The following is a 14779-nucleotide window of genomic DNA, read 5'->3' as shown; positions in this document are numbered from 1 at the left end:
TTTTTCTCCGGTACCGGGAACCGAACTCACGACCTTGCGCTTGCCAGGCAGGCGCTTTTGCCGCTGAGCTAAATCCCCAGCCCCTTGTTCTAATTTTGAAGTCTGGATTATTCTACATTTACTTAGGTGAATACCTATAACCTCTTATATGGTATACTGCATACCATGAAAGTAAGCACCTGGTATTTATTTCTGTACTGTTTTATTTCCATCCTTCCATGAGAAGGTATTTGCTTTTTTCCTATTGTTGTTATTGTTGATTGTATTTTGTTTCCATGGAGTAAGACTTATTTGTAGTGGTATATTCTCTGAGTCTTGCTAATGAAAGATGATCAAGTTGTTGGTTATACTAATTGGTGAAACCATGATAACCGACTATCATATTTATACATATTTGCCATTGCTCTACAAATACACTGGTAAATGTTATTTTAATCTCTCCAGAAAATATATTGATACTTTTTGGGCAGAAACTCTGTATTTTCTAAGCTTCTTTTTGTCACCCTACATGAAGGTATCACAGACAATTATGTGAAACACACCTTCATTAAGTTATCTGTTTTGTCCTCACCTCATGTGGATTATTTTTAACCAGAGGACTCATTTTCTGATATGGATATCTTGCATTTTCAGCAGTGACATGTCCCTTAATAAGCATTTGAATTGTATTCAATAGCATCCAAAGGACCAAGAAGCGATGCACTCCTCTGCAGTTTGCAGATGACAGATGCAGTATTGATGGAAAGCGAACACCCACTCAAGGAAACACTTTAATTGATTAAAATTGCTAATGAAATTTATCAAAATATGATTCACCTAAAATGATAGAATTAGACCTATTATAAGTGCACAGCTCAATGAGTTTGACAGAGAGGTCAATATAAATGCTATATCAATGCTCTAAATGCTAACTAATGTAAGATTCCATAATCAAAGAAAAGCCTTCCATCTGATTCTATAGTTTCTGAGTTTTATTTTCCTCTCATCCTACAAAACCTGCTAGAAGGTCTCATTTTTATTGACAGTGGAAACTAGTGATGAGGGGATAGATATGAAAATCAAACCAAACCTGCTTTCAGATGCATCATGGTAGAGACAGCAGCATTCACGCAGGTCAGTATGCGCACAGGTGCTCAGAGTGGAAAGGAGCTCAGCCAGTGAAAGACACTATGAATGAGATAGCATTTACTATCTGGTCAAATGCCACAATAAGGACGATTGGAAGAGTGAGCTGCTGTTGGAGGCCAATGAAGTCTGCCTCACAGTTTGGAAAGTTCTCCAGTGTATGAAAATTAGGAAATCTCTTGTGGGGGGATACTGCTGAGAGCACTCAGCGCTAGGTTCCCTGCAGAGACAGAACCACCTGGCTGGGCAAAGCAGTTCTCTTGGAGAAATATGGAGTCTGAAACACTTGCCCAGAAAAGCTACCCAGGACTTGGGCATGACAGGGACAAGACAGAGATCCAGATGGTCATGTTAGCAGGGCTGGAAATGCCAAGTGCGTGGACCAGAGAAACAAAAGAGATGTGTATGTGGTCAGAACTTAAGTTAGAGAGACCCTTAGTGGGCTCTAGGAGAGATGAATGAGAGGTTAGCTCTGGAGTTGGGCAACACAAGGCCATGTGAGCCTGCCTTAGTGGAGCACCTCTTCAGCAGCAGCAGAGAGGGAGACTTTGGCCTTGCCTGGCAGCTGAAGCCCTCAGGCACTGGTGGGTGGGGTGAAGAAGATGGCATGGTGGGAGCTGAGGCTGTGTCTTTCTGGAGCCCAGATGCCTCTGGAATTCTGGGCCTGAGTTCCTGAGGTAGTAACAGCCAAGCTGGAATTTAGGGAAAGAAGGACTACAAGACTCTGGCAGGAGCAGGGCTTGGGAAGCTCATTCTGACACCTGCTACAGGAGGCCAGGCAAGTGATCTGCCAGCCACAGTCGTAAGAAAGCTAGAGGTGCTTGACCTTGATTTTGAGACACAAGAGTGTGTAGCCTCCCTGGGATGCTGATCCTAACCAACTCAACAGGGTTCTTGTCCTCTCCTCTTCCCTTCCGTTCCTCTCTTCCCCTCCCTCCCTCTTCTCTTTTTTGCTCTTTTCATTGCACAAGACATGAGCAGCACAGTCTTTATACTTCAGGTGTGTCACTCAAATGAAATACCATCAACCAACATCCACATGGATTACTGAATGTTTTACATAATGTATTAATGTATTTGTCACTTGTACTAAAATTAATTATGATTTATCTGATTAAATATGTTTTATTTAGGTCAAATCTTGTTCAGATATTATTTTGTTCCAATGAAGTGATCAATATCTACACTGTATCCATCCTAGTTAAGGAAGATTTTATAACAAAAAAGGGCCACCATACCCCAATTTTTCAACGCATACTTATAGATTTCTCAAGTAATGAAATTACATCAATGACTTTTTTGAAAGTGAGATTTTGGAGATGGATATGTATATACAGGTGCGTTATCTCCAATTTTACTAATTTCACTAATGTTCCCAATCGAGTGGAATTTACTGAAAGTACGTGATTTACTAATTGACTTGCCAACGTATTTGACTAATAATATTTGTGCATGTATACTTTTTAATATGTTTCTTTATTATATCATTACATACTATACAATGTAGCATGTTACAAATCATTTGGAAATATTAAATGATCCTGATAGAGCTCTCTTGGATTGAATTACTTTAACTGGACACTTCCAATATTGGGATAATGGACATACACCTCCACAGATGTATATGGCTTCTCATCCTTATAATAGGTTAAATATAAAATGTGATCAGAATCTGATGATAAAATGTTCTATTATATGTAAAATATTTGAGGAAAATATTTTTAATATAATGAATTCATTGGATAAATCTTATGCAAAAAGGTGAAAACTAAGATATATTTTAAAATATTCCAAAATATGAAAACTGAGAATTAAACAAGAGTCATGTTTTCTAGGGAAATGTACATATATATTAGCCTGTCTAAATAATTCCAGAGAATTTTAATATTGAAAATATAAATTTTTCCTGTTAAGAAAATTTTAAAAAGTGAAATTATACTGAATTGTGCACCTCACACTATATGCCCTGTTCATGTACTTATATATGTCCATAGCCAATTCTAAGATCACAAATCACACTGTCTGACTGCTGAGCTATTGATATTTTTTCTGTGCTTGTTATTGATATTACAGTCACCCTTGTTTTCCTGCAGCTACATATCTGTTCAAATGCTTGATGAGTCAGAGGTGCCCATGTGATTTTTGGACCAGATTTGATCATTCTCAACTCTTGTGTGAGAAGACTTGTGCTTGGTGAAGTCACATCTTCACTTTGATAACATGGTACCCCAGTGGTTTCCTAAGATGAATATTTGCATGAATGCAGCAGAGCTAACCTTTTCTGATCTCTTATTTATCTGAGTGGCAAAGGCTGAACACTGCATTAACAAAAGGAGCACAACAAAATATTTAATTGAATGAAAATTAGCATCATATGACTAGTGAAAGATTATGACTAAAGTGATATACAAAAACAGGGCCTTGAGCTGATATATTTTATTATTTATTAAAATGCAATTCTATTCTTTTTCATGTAAAGTTTAAGAAGATCCTATATTTCAGTCATATCTGAGTCTCTCATCAGGGAAAGCTATAAAACTCTTGATGTGCATACACATGTACTCAAACCTTATTGTTTACTATAATCTAGTGATATTTTATGGCTGCAGATTATTATCTTTCATTAATGTTTTAATTAGGCTTTATTCTTCATAGGACAAGAATGCTGAAATTGTAGAAGATAAATTTTTCAGAACATATTACTAAAGAGACTTCAGAGTAAAATATCATGTAAGTATTTTAACCCAATGGCATTAAAATGGTTTGTCATGTTTCATGGTGATATACACATTGTAGATTTCTAAGAATAATTTAAATAAATTTGTTTCCAGCTTGATCTAATGTGCTTGCTTTTCATAATTCCTTTGGAAATGATGACATTTCACATACAAAGAGATGTGAGAAGACAGTCACAAACGACTTTTCCACACAACTGACAGCACCGAGTCAGAATCTGAGGTGACATGACAGAATTTTCCTTCTCTTCTCTGAAGTGCAGAGGAACAATGACAAGATGTGAGGAGGAACAAAACGCAGTCACACAGGGAAGCTTCATTACAATGAAATCACCATGGGTGTGTGTGCATGGGAATAGTGCTGCTTTGTAGGCAGTGCATCATTTAAAACCTTAATATATGGATATAATAATGTAGCCTGTTTGGATGGAGATAATAGGAGTCAGAGTCACATGAAATGATGTAATATGAGCAACTTAGACAAAACTGGTGAACATATATTGGCTTCTGTCTTTTCCTTTAAATAGTACTGCTTGATATATTTCAAAAAGAAGAATAAGGCACAGTATGTAAAATGTGTCTCTGTCCTTTGAACTTTGATTCTCTAATTTTTAACACCTTAGTACCTCCAGACTGCATATTTCACTTTGTCCCCTACCTGTGCTCCTTCTACCACTTGTACCATCTTATTTTAGTCAGTGTGTATCCTAATCCTTTAAATGTCCCTTTTCACTCATGTAAATGCTGTAGAGGTACAATACTGACATTCCATTTCTATAATCAGTGGCCCTTCAAGCACAAAATTCTCATTTTCAAGGGTTTGCTTTTGTCAGTGGTTGCCTGGGGATTTCATTGGATATTTTCCAACATCAACAGATGGTGTGAGACAATTTTTTTATTTTCTTCAACTTTTGATTGAGAAAGATATGCTTTGTGAAGATGCATGAATACTTGTACTCTTGGAAAGTCTAAACTATCCATTACAGCAGATCTGTCTTAAGATGTGTTTTAACATTAATTGTAACATGTTATGGGTCATTGAATATTCATCTCAGGGTCAGGTGGAGGGATATAGTCAGGTTGGTTGAAAATATAAAGAATACAGGGGAAACTGCATTGAGTCAAATCTAGCCATGCCTAGCATATAGAAAGATCATCCCATCTACAGCCATACCACCCTGAAGGCGTTGGATCTCGTCTGATCTTGGAAGCTGAGCAGGGACGGGGCTGGTTAGTACTTGGATGGGAGAAAGATCATCCCTCAATGCATTTGATGTATGCATTTGGCAAAGTAACATTAGTGTTTTTAGAAATTACTCAGGGTAATTGCATTAATTAAACTGGCTTTTAATTGAAAGAGGCATGGCCAAATAGAGTGATGGGAAATTTGAATGAAAAAGAACAATGTGCTCACTTTGGCAGCACATGTACTAAAAGAAAATATGACTGAGTATTTCACTTTACACTGTTGTTTAGTGCATTTTCCCCATCACATGGCACAAAATTTTATATAGTATAATTATCTGACTATATCATTCACTTTGGTGGGGAGCAGATGAAGCTGAAGCTTGATCACATGTTCAGGGCTAGGGCAAGGCCAGTCCTGAGAGCACGGAATGCCTGAGGACAGTCAGGCAAACAAGTTGTTCGGCAGGGGTGTTTCACCTGACATCAACCTTCCGTGTGCATAAATAAACACGTTGCAGTCACTGGGAGGTTTCTTTTCCCCACTAAGAGAGAGAGAGCTCTACTTGACCTCAGCTTCATGCAGTTTCACTCTTGGCTTCATTTCTTCATGGTTCTCCCTGCCACCCTGGGAGTTTTTGAAGAGCTCTGCTGGATAAGGCACAATTTCTCACTGTTGGGGAAAAATACATGACAACCACAACTCAGACAAAAAAGGCTTATTTTGATTTGTAGTTTAGGAGGTTTTATTCCATGGTCAGTTGGCTTCAAGGCTGAAATTGAAATGGCATGGTGGAAGGGTTTGGTGGAAGAAAGCTGTTCAAACCACAGCATTGAGGGATATAGAGAGAGACACAGAGAGAGACAGAGACAGAGACAGGAGAGGAGACAGAGAGAGATGAGACAGCAAGAGAAGCGAGAGAGGAGGGAGACTCTTCAAAGGGATACCTCTAGTGGATCAACTTCTCTAGATCTCCAAATCCTAACATCAGTACCCAGTCAAGTTTGAACTCATTTATGGTTTAATCTGCTGATAAATACAATGTCCTCACCCATTTGGACTGAATCACACATTAGAGTTTAGGAAGCATTTTAGATCTAGAGTGTAACACTTTGCTTTTGACTAGTGAATGGTTCATGTCCATCTAATTATGTAAAATGTATTTAGTCCATAGTCAGTTAGCAAATCCTTAATTATTTCAGACATTAAAAATTTAAGTCCAATGTCCTCTCTGAGAATCAAGGTAAACTCTTAGCTGTGAGTTTCTGTAAAAATAAAAAAATCAAAAATTTTCAATATGTTCAATGTAAACATCCCCATTCCCAAAATCAGGACTAGAAGAATAGAAAGGAATTGGTATGAAGTCAGATGGAGCACCTCCCACCACTACCGCTGCTGCCAGGGCAAATATTGAATCTTATAATACCCTGTGCAGCACCCAGGACATGTACTGGGGAGATGTGAACTCCAAAGGGATGTGGCAGCCCTGACCATATGTCCTTGACTGTTGAAACCCACATAGCTTCCTTCTGAGTGTGCCTCTGCTTACCGATTCTGACTTTCCTGGGCAGAGATTTCACATTCTCGGCATCCCTAGCTTCTGTGCTTTCTTACAATGCTATGTCTTTACTCTCAGAGCTTCATGCATCAACTTCTCTTCTTGGAGACTGTGACCCTGCCACATGACATTGCCTGGCCTTCTGGGCTTTCTTCTGAAATCTGGGTGAAAGCCTAAATCACTTCCTAAGTTCTGCATTTGGCATGCTTGAAAGACGAGAGCCATGTGGATGATCCTAAGGTCTGCCACCAGCTCAAGTAATAGCTGGTTTCCCTTGGATGACAGCTGTCTGGCTTTTGAGTTCCTGTGCGGCTGAACTTGAGAATGCACTTCTCTAGGCAGTGCTGAGTGAGCAGGTGCTCTGGAGCTCTCCAGTTTTTTAAACAGCTCTCCAATTGTGCTTCCTTGAGCTTTGCATAGTTGAGGTATGGTCAATATTCAATATACCATCAAGGTACAAGGCGTGCTTAAAATATATCCGATGTTTAAATTCAAAACCATTCTACACTCCCATTGATCACTCTTCAAATATTTCCTCTCACTTCGAACATACTTACCTCATTGTTCTTGCCATTTTCTGAAGCAGTTCTGGAAATCTTTTTTAAATCTTTAGTTGCACTGCTCTGGCTGATTTCACTTCCTGAATTGACTCAAAGTATTTATCTTTCATGGTCATTTTAACTCTGGGGAAACTCACATTTCAGTGAATAAGTTGGATCCACTGTCCTTATGGAAGACACACCCTAATGTTTATGAGACTGCCTTTCCATTCGACGGCACTGGATAGCAACATTCACTGTATTATTAATCACAATTTGTAAAGAAACTCTTTTTTGTTGTTCCAGTGCAAAGTATAGTAAAATCCTGGGTTGTAAGTAACTTCTGTGAGTGTATCACAAGACAAAAAAAAAAAATTCTAACAAATTTTAACTTCATAAACAGGTGATGCTTTCCAGTATGAGTAGTATGTGACACTGACCTTCACATGATCACAACGGAGCCAGTGGTTCTTCTTTCTCTCTCACTGCAGGATTGTGGGTCATCATCTCTGAACAGCATGGGGTTATGGAGGAGATCTCTGCAGAGGACAAGGAGGAAAAGACAGAGGAATCCTTCACCTCAAAGGAGACTAGGGAGGTTTGAGAAATGTGGGGAACAGTGCAAACTTTTTAGAAAAAAATCACCCAAATAAGTTAGGAGCAGTGTGAGCAATGAATCTGTTTAATAACAATGTAAATGCCACATTTCCACAAAATCTTCAAAAGGAAGCAAAAGCAAGTTTCATTGGAAAGAGACTTTGCTAAAGTTGGATGACAAGAAACAGCTTCCACTGAGCCAATGGATAACTCGTTCTGTTAGTGATAGTGAAAGTCGGCATGTACAGTAACTCTCCCCTGTCTTATCTGCCTCATACCAGCCAGGAAGGGTTTCAAAGTTAAGTGAAGGTTGATTAATCTATTTTTATTTATTACTTTGCATTAATTACAATACTGTAATCTTTTTATATCAATATTTTTGGATTGTGGAATACATCATCTGAGTTTGGCTTTGATATACAAGTATTCATCATAGCACCTGCCTGGCAAGCACGAGGTCATGAGTTTGATTCCTGGTATTGGAAAAAAAAAAACCAAACCAAAACAAAAAAAGATATACAAGTACTTTGGGGTACAAGCACATTTATGAAAAATTACTCTTACAAACCAAGATTTTCTGTAGTGGTTTATTTGGAATGGCACTAATCCCTTTATCAACCACACTCCCTTGGCTCACATTGTAATGTTTTTACATATTTCAGTTTTGCTTTTAGCTCCTGATTCTTGTTGTAAATCTGTCTGAAACAATCAGTAGCACTTATGGTATATCCTTAACATTGGCCTCCCAGGAAGGTCCCTCTTCTATTTTAGTCCACATTTTTAAAGTTCAGCTTCATACAAAGTTTCATGACATGGGCAAAATGGACACAAGTCATTTTTCAGAATGCAACATGGCATGGTCTTTAGTCCAGTTCTCAGCACAGTTCTCATTTCTATCTCAAACTTCCTGAGCCTGTCTCTTACTGTCCAAATTTCTATCAGGATTTTGTACATCTGGACTCTCACCAGAATCACCTATCAAGCCCTGCTTACAGTAGTACTGGGGTTCTCTATCCCATATCTCCAAATCTTTTCATACTCCTCCCACAAATGAGTTACACATGCTTCCCAAATATTTAAACAGGTAAAGTCAAAGCAATGGCCTCACTACAGGTACTAATTTTTCCACAGATGGAACAAAATCTTTATATCCACAGTTTATGGAAAAGGTGCTTATTTGGGCCACTCTTTTAGTTGACTTGTTCCAAGGCAGAAATTGCATAGTGGAAGGTGTCTGTAGAAGAAAGCTGGTCAAGCCATAGCAGAGAGAGAAAAGGACCAAGAAAGAGGGACATAAACTGCAAAGATTTGCCCCCAGGGACCCACCTATTGTAACATGGTCTTACTTCCTAGCAGCACATACAACTATAGGCTTAACAGTGGTTTTATTTGCTGATGAGGATAAATCCTCCATCATCTAATTACTTTAGAAAGCACAATCTCTGAACACATGGGAGTTTTGGGGGACATTTTGGATCTAAACCACAACACTGACCACCCAACATTTCTAAATATATAGATTTGCTCCTAGAAAATTTGATTTTTACCCAGAATAAAAAGAGAAGACAACAAACTACATATACTTCAAATATTCATCTAAATCACAAGGAAAAAAAGGAATATAAATGCAAAATACTCTTTAAGGAAAGTTAAAATTTTCTGTAAAAAAACCAATATTGTCACACTGAAGCTGTTAAATTACAATAATTGGCAAAGTAATGCAATGTTAAATGTATTTTTATGAGTGGTGGAGGTTTAGGTGGCTTTGGTCTGTCAAGTTAAACTATGCTGAGTTGAAGCAGTAAATCTAAACAAGAAATATAGGATAACAGTTTCACTTTCAGAGAGAGAGATAAGTCACTCATAGGAAGAATCATTGAAGGCCACTTGGGGAATACAGGAAGACAAATTCTCCTGGCTGCAGTGGTAAGAGGGACACATCACTGACACAGGTCAGCCTCCTGTTTTATGTTATCATGCATTAGGAACCCTGCATAACTAGGAGTCTCACGCTGTCATATCAGCATTCGCACAATCAAAGTAGGCATTATGAATAAACAACCTTTGTCATATTTATAATGTGTAAATATGAGGCTTTTTAAAGTTTAATATCTATGACTAGTCTGTATGGAAAGCCCATTTTGTGTCATCATCATCACTATGATGATGATGATATTTTTTTTTTACTATAAGAACCTATATTTTATTTTAGTGTTTTTAGCTTATTTTAAAAATAAAAGAAGGAAAACATATTAACAAACAGACATCCATTTACAAAATAGCATAGAATAATATGCAAACAATACAGAGTTACAGACCAAGTGGTAGGTAATTAACAATGGTTGTTCTATTATGTATTGAAATCTTCAAAGTGGTTTCTCAGGAATACAAATAGAGAATGAAAGATTGATCCATCATTAACTGTTCCTTTCAGAAAACTGATAGAAGTCAATAGTACATCTATGTTAGCAATCCTGTATGTACATACTTATATAATTCCCCCTTTTGTCTTTTCTATTTCTCCTCACCCCAGTTGCTCTTCCTTTTGAGCGTTTTTCTTTTTCGTTTCACAATGTCTATCATATCTCCTAATTTTTATTCACCCTTTCAGATTCTTACAGTAGTGAGACAATATGTTGCTTATACATGGAGGTCTGGTTTATTTCACTCTAGCTTTGACATTTATCTGTAAAAACCTCGAGTTTATCTTTCTTTATAGCTGAGTAATATTCCATTATATAAAAGTACCACAATTTTTTTATCCATTCCTCAGTGGATGGACATTTGGGTTGCTTTCACAGTTTAGCAATTACAAATTGCGCTGCTATGAACATGGGTGGAAAATTATAGTTGTGATATGACATTTCAGATCTTCTGGGAAAATACCCAGAAGGGGAATAGCTGGGTTGAATGGGACCTCTAGACCTAGTTTGCTGAGGAATCTCCAAACTGATTTCCACAGTAGTTTCACCAGTCTGCATTCCCACCAGCAGAGGAGAAGGGTTCCTATTTCTCCACAGCCTTGCCAGCATTTGTTATCGATAGATTTCTTAATGATAGCCATTCTTACTGGGGTGAGATGAAATCTCAATGCTTTTTAAATTTGCATTTCTTGAGTGACTAATTATGTTGAACATTTTCTCTTGTATTTATTTGCCATTTGTATTTCTTTATCTTAGAAGTATGTATTCATCTCAGCGGCCCATTTTTGGATTGGGTCTTTGAATTGGGGGGGGGGCTGATGTTTTTAATTCTTTGTATGTACTAGGTAGAAGACTTTTGTCTGAGGGACAGTCAGTTAAAATTTTTTCCCCAATTTGTGGGTTTTCTTTTTACTCTGCTGGTGATTTCTTTAGATGTGCAGAAACTTTTCAATAAATGGGAAAATATTCCTTGCTCAGGGATAGGAAGAAACAACATTGTGAAAATGACCATACTACCAAAATTGCTGTACAGATTCAATGCAATTCCCATTAAACTATCTTTAGCATATCTCACAGGTCTAGAGAAAACATTCCTTAAATTCATCTGGAACCAGAAGAGACCCAAAATAGCAAAAGCAATCCTGGGCAACAAGGACAAGTCAGGTGGAATCACAATCCCTGACCTAAAATTATACTACAAAGCTATTGTAATAAAATAAACATGGTACTGCCTAAAAAAACAGACCAGAAGATCAATGGAACAGACTGGAAGACACAAACACAACCACAAACACACTCAGCCACCTAATCTTTGATAAAGGGACCAAACAAATTCACTGGAAGAATGATAGCCTCTTTAATAAATGGTACTGGAAAAATTGTCTTGCCAGACTGAAAATAGACCCAAGTCTATCACCATGCACCAAACTAAAGTCAAATGGATCACAGACCTCAATATTAAAACAGAAACACTAAGTCTATTGGAAGAGAAAGCAAGTAAAAATTTTGAAGACATAGGGTAACCCGGCAGAGAGTTCATGAACAAAAACCAAAGCACACGTGAAATACTCGAAAGAATCAACAACTGGGATCTCATCCTACTGAAAAGTTTCTGCACATCTAAAAAAATGATGTTATTGTTATATTTACTATCTCAGAGTGAAATACGTGTTTAGGATATATGCATGTGTCTATTTAGATATGTGGATTCATGAAAAAAGATAGTAATGAAGTTATAAAAATTCACAAATAGCCTTTTCATTTTTTAGGTGTAAAAGTTACTTTTTCCTGGACAAAAATAAAGAGAAGAAAATGAGCTATATGTACTTCAATATACACATACAAATGACATAGAAAAAGAGTTTCAGGGTAAGATAAAAGTTACTTAAAGAGAAACAATACTGTCATAGTGATTATTTACAACTAAATAATTCTGTATATATTCTGTATATGTTCTTTTCCTGTTTTCATATTCTTCCACATTGAAATTTTTTATCATTCAATAAATTTGCCTTCTATTAGGTTTGGTCCTTGCTGAACTACAAAGTTTGCCATGAACTTATTCATTAATTTTCCTCTACCTGTGTAAACTTCATCACTTGGGTGGCTATATTTGTCTGACAGAGTTTTGTGAACACTCTGTTAAACATTGGGAAACATCATATTTTCTCCCCCATGTAAGAAACTGAAAGAGTAAACAAGATCCAAAATGTATGACAAGTATTGTGAAAGGGAAAGAAACTGCTCAAAAGGAAAGAACAACTGGGATGAGGGAAAGGAGAAGAAAAGGAAGGAAAAATGGAAAAAAAATATATATACATACAAGATAGCTAAAATAATTATACTACTAACTTCTATTAGTTCATTGAAAAGAATGCTTTGTGATTACATTGTTTGATCAAGTTTGCATACCTGTATCTGGTAATCTGAGCAACTACTTTGAAGATGACAACATGTAATATATTAACCATTGCTAATTTCCTACTATCTTGTTTTGAAATTCTGTATCATTGTTTTTCTTGTTAAAATTAAAAAAAAAATGGGAAACTGATCATACCCAGGTGTTTGTATAATGTCTTCCAAACTCTCTCTCTCTCTGGAGATACATTTCCTTTCCCTGCAGATACTCCCCAGGAATAGCATAACTGGCTAGCACCACATGTTAGCCCAGCAATGGATGTGACTGGGAGTCACAGATGAGAATCAGTTTTGCTGCTTGTTGAGGTAACTTGCCATTGTGTAATGTCTAGGCTATTTTTTTCTCAGCATGGTCATTCTCTTTATTCTTTTTGCAGTGCGTATTATAAATTTAATAGTTGATATATTGTGCCTATAATTCATAAATTGAGACAATAGAAAAATATTAGTTTGTGAACAAATGAGTAAAATATATTTCTAAGAAAACAAAACTATTGAATTTTGTGTTGACCACTACGCACCGTTCTTTACTCTTTTTTTCTTTACATGTTTCATTTACACACATATATGTTTTCCAAGTTGCTCCTCAGAGGGTCCATTTAAGATTGTGCCACTGATAAACTCATCTTGGACATTCAGTCTCTCAAGTATGAAATGAAAAAAAATGTTCCTTTTAGGTCGACCATGGCAGGTATTTTATTGTAGTGATGCAAAGCTGAACTAATGCAGTTGTATCTTAATTTCCCAACATAACTTTCACACTGAGATAGATTATCTATGTCTGAAAACAAACAGAATTACCAGAAGGAGAAACACAGAAGTCAAAGGATTTGTCCAATGGGGAGAGCATGTCTGTGTGCTTTTCTGTGGAGTGTAGGGGCCCAGTATCTGCATAAGAGATGTTGGCAGCTTTGTTCTTGTCCACTCTAGACACAACCTAGCCCCACCTAGCACATGCCCTCAGTAGTAGAAAGTGCAATGGAAGGGCTGAAATTCATTTCCTTAGTTCAAATATCATTATCTGCTCAGGGATAAAGAATACTGAGGAGTGGGAGAAGGTGTCAGGGAGGATAAAGGCAGAATGGATATAGTCAACAACTTAAAAGATAAGAGGTGTAATTTGGGTCATGGTTGATTCATTGAAGGTTGGTTGATTCACTGAAGGTTGGTTGATTCATTGAAGTTTGGTTGGCTCAGAAGCAGAAACAGCCTGGAGAAAGAGCCTGCAGAGGAAAGCTGATCAATCCAAGGCAGAGAAGGAGGGAGTCGGGGACAAGAACACACTCTCCATGGTCACGCCCCTCTTGTCCCAACCCTCCTAACAGACCCCAGCTCCCAATAGCATGTAAAAAGCCATCAATGGATTAATCCACAGACCAATATAGTGTCTCATGACCCAATTGTCTTCCTAAAGCCCCCTGTGGTAAACATGAGACCTCTGGGGTATACAATTTAGACCTAAACCACAACAAAAAATTAATTTGTTTGATAAAGTGTTGGGTTCTTTCCAATCATAAGAATTAATATTATTCTCATGAATAACCTTGTGTAGGTCTTAGGAAATTTATGTATACATCAGTGACATGTATACCATAATTTTGCATAATGTATCAGAGATATGGTTTTATGTAACAGTGTTGATTTGCTTTATTTCATGGAGCTATATGTCATGCGTGGTTTGGTCAAATTTGGCTAAGCTTGGAGTGATACAGAGTTGGATCTGTATAACTCTCCCATGGTTAACTCATCCTCTGATCCATATGGAAAATAAAAGTGTGAATGATTTATCCTAAATGTGAAGCCAGTTTGCAAGTCAGTATTCACATGCTATGAAAACCATTGCCAAAAGCAGATGGAGTAGGGAGAAATTGGCTGTTTTGGTTCAGGTAATCTGTTAAGCTATGACATAACAAGACCATCATAATCAATATTATTTAAGATAAAATACCTCATGGCTAGCATATTCATCTTTACAAGGGGTTATTACATAGGATATGATTTGTTGCTGACTCCAAGAAGAGATGACAGAAGGATAGGTGGAGGCCACCAGTGACATCAACCAGAAATGTGGCTTATGTTATGTAGATCAGCTATGCTCCAAGTGAGGCTTACAGGATGGGTATAGTAATTAACTGGTTCATTGTATTAGAAAAAAAGTAACAGAAAGTATCGTTTATTTATATATATCATATATATGT

This window comes from Chinchilla lanigera, unplaced genomic scaffold (genome assembly GCF_000276665.1).
Source record: "Chinchilla lanigera isolate Chin_1 unplaced genomic scaffold, ChiLan1.0 scaffold00006, whole genome shotgun sequence".
Classification (NCBI taxonomy): Eukaryota; Metazoa; Chordata; class Mammalia; order Rodentia; family Chinchillidae; genus Chinchilla; species Chinchilla lanigera.
Note: the sequence above shows the minus strand (reverse complement) of the source record.